Raw genomic sequence first — 3226 nt, 5'->3', positions numbered from 1 at the left:
GAGTCCCTTGGACTGCAAGGAGATCCAACCAGTCCATCCTAAAGGAGATCAGTCCTGGGTGTTCATTGGAAGGACTGACGTTGAAGCTGAAACTCCAATCCTTTGGCCACCTGATGCGAAGAGTTGACTCATTGGAAAAGACCTTGATACTGGGAAAGATTGAGGGCAGGAGACGAAGGGGACGACAGAGGATGAGATGGTTGGATGGCATCACCGACTGGATGGACATGAGTTTGAGCAAGCTCCGGGAGTTGGTGATGGACAGGGAGGCCTGGCGTGCTGCAGTCCATGGGGTCACAAGGAGTTGGACACGGATGAGCGACTGAGCAACAGCAACACACACACACACAAAGACTGCAATGCTGTGTCTGCAGGTGTTAAGGGATCCAGTAAAGTGACAGCTCATCTCATCTGAGCCCCAGATCGAGGGCTCCTTCCCCAGGTCCGGAGTCAGCAGAGCTGTGTGGACACCAGCTGCAGCTTCAGACTGGATACTGCTACTGCATTCGGGGTTGTCTGCAGTCCGGGTGCAAAGCACCCCTCACTGCAGAGGCTGGACACATTCCTTCCTTGATGGCCTTCGAGTCCCCTGAGCTCTGGGTTGCTGGGAGCTTCGTGCAGAGCAGGGCAGGAGGGACAGCCCAGCAAAAAAAAAAGAAAAACAAACCATGATTTGTGCAGCGTGATCCTGCGGGCGTTTCAGAGCCTGGTTTGCACCCCCGAGCTGCTCTTTTTCACAAGGGGTCATTCACAGCCTGCTGGCTGCCCCAGGGCAGGGACGCGTGGGGTGACCTCTCGGGCCAGGCAGCTCCCATGGAATGGAGCCCATTGCAAGGACGGAAAGGTATCTTTTTTTCTATTTCTTTCCTCCGAAGAATTTGAATCATCTGTATGAAAGGAGGAATTTTCACTGAACGTCTTTTCTCATGATGTAAGTCACATCGCTATGCCATACCCCTTCAGCCCTGAAGTGCTACATGTCTGTTCCATCTTCCAGTAAAAGGAATACACAATGTAAAATGGAAGAAGGAATAAAAAATGTAAAACGTTTTTTGAAAGAGAAAATGGAGTTGTTTAGGAACATGAAAGGTGTTCTTAGCTTAGCAGCTGTTTGGGAGCCATAAATACCCTTTTTATTTTTATTATTTTTATTGGAGCATTCATTGGAGTAGCTCATTCCCTGGTAGCTCAGCTGGTAAAGAATCTGTCTGCAATGCAGGATTCAATTCTTGGGTCAGGAAGATCCCCTGGAGAAGGGATAGGCTACCCACTCCAGTATTCTTGGGCTCCCCTGGTGGCTCAGCTGGTAAAGAATCTGCCTGCAATGCGGGAGACCTGGGTTTGATCCCTGGGTCGGGAAGATCCCATGGAGAAGGAAATGGCGACCCACTCCAGTGTTCTTGCCTGGAGAATCCCATGAACAGAGGAGCCTGGCGGGCTACAGTCCACGGGGTCGCCAAGAGTCGGACACAACTGAGCGAGTGAGACGCACACATACATAATTGCTTCACACTGTTGTGTCAGTTCCTGCTGTACAATGAAGTGAATCACGTCTATTTACATATATATCCCCCCTCCTTCTTGAGCCTCCCTCTCACCCCCTACAACCCACCCCTCTCGGTCAGTCAGTTCAGTCGCTCAGTCGTGTCCGACTCTTTGCGACCCCATGAATCGCAGCACGCCAGGCCTCCCTGTCCATCACCACCTCCTGGAGTTTACCCAAACCCATACCCATCGAGTCGGTGATGCCATCCAGCCATCTCATCCTCTGTCGTCCCCTTCTCCTCCTGCCCCCAATCTTTCCCAGCATTAGGGTCTTTGCAAATGAGTCAACCCTTCACATGAGGTGGCCAAAGTGTTGGAGTTTCAGCTTCAGCATCAGTTCTTCCAATGAACACCCAGGACTGATCTCCTTTAGGATGGACTGGTTGGATCTCCTTGCAGCCCAAGGGACTCTCAAGAGTCTTCTCCAACACCACAGTTCAAAAGCATCAATTCTTCGGCGCTCAGCTTTCTTTATAGTCCAACTCTCACATCCATACATGACCACTGGAAAAACCATAGCCTTGACTAGACGGACCTTTGTTGACAAAGTAATGTCTCTGCTTTTTAATATGCTGTCTAGGTTGGTCATAACTTTCCTTCCAAGGAGCAAGCGTCTTTTAATTTCATGGCTGCAGTCACCTTCTGCAGTGATTTTGGAGCCCAGAAAAGTAAAGTCAGCCACTATTTCCACTGTTTCCCCATCTATTTGCCATGAAGTGATGGGACCGGATGCCATGATCTTTGTTTTCTGAATGTTGAGCTTTAAGCCAGCTTTTTCACTCTCCTCTCTCACTTTCATCCTCTTTAGTTCTTCTTCGCTTTCTGCCGTAAGGCTGGTGTCATCTTCTTTACCCACCTCTCTAGGTCCTAACAGAACTGAGCCGAGCTTCCTAGGCTGTATAAGGATGTTCTCACAGGGAACGGTGGGACAAAGTGGGAGATTAGGGTTGACACACGCATATGCCATGTGTGAAAAAGGATCCTTTTTAAATTTCGCCTCCTGCCAGAATACTTAGAAATAAACCCTTCCCGATTCAATCTCATTTACCCTTAATGACTTCAGTGTTGAGGATGTAGCTTATGCGACACTGATTTTTCTTTTTCTTCATACTGAGCAATTTTGTGTCAAGTCAATCGAGTGTCATGCAAAACAAGCTGTATGATGCTGGCTCTCCACCTCTTGCACAGAATATTCAGAAAGGTTGGTTTCCCTGTCTTGTGTATTTTCTAGATATAAACCCTAAGGAGGTGGATGAGGAGGGTAAAAATTGCAAAGTGTGAACGCAGCTCTAAATACCCAACCTGTTATGTACGCTTATTTAATTTGCATGCCCTCATCCCCTCACCTGTCAGGTTGTCTGGTTCAGACAATTAGTCATGGAATTCAAACTCCGATAACAGCTCCTAAAATGTAATTTGTGTTGTAGGTCCGAGATGGAGGATCCTACGCGTCCCTTCTAAAAGGCAGGCACATTTTTATTAGTCACCGTTTTCAATTAGTTACTCCTCCCTTTAATTAGAATTGAGGAATGAGGCTTTAGATCAGCATGGACATTTGTGGCTTAAAATAAATTAAAACAGGAGCTGAAACAAGTGTGTATCTTTCTGGTCCCCAGAGCCTGTTATGATCTGGTTTCCTTACGCCCTCGAACCACACTGAAGTGCTCTTAAAATATAGTCT

Source organism: Giraffa tippelskirchi, chromosome X (assembly GCF_054371585.1).
Source record: "Giraffa tippelskirchi isolate mGirTip1 chromosome X, T2T-mGirTip1v1.2.pri, whole genome shotgun sequence".
NCBI lineage: Eukaryota > Metazoa > Chordata > Mammalia > Artiodactyla > Giraffidae > Giraffa > Giraffa tippelskirchi.
This window is presented reverse-complemented; position numbering follows the sequence as displayed.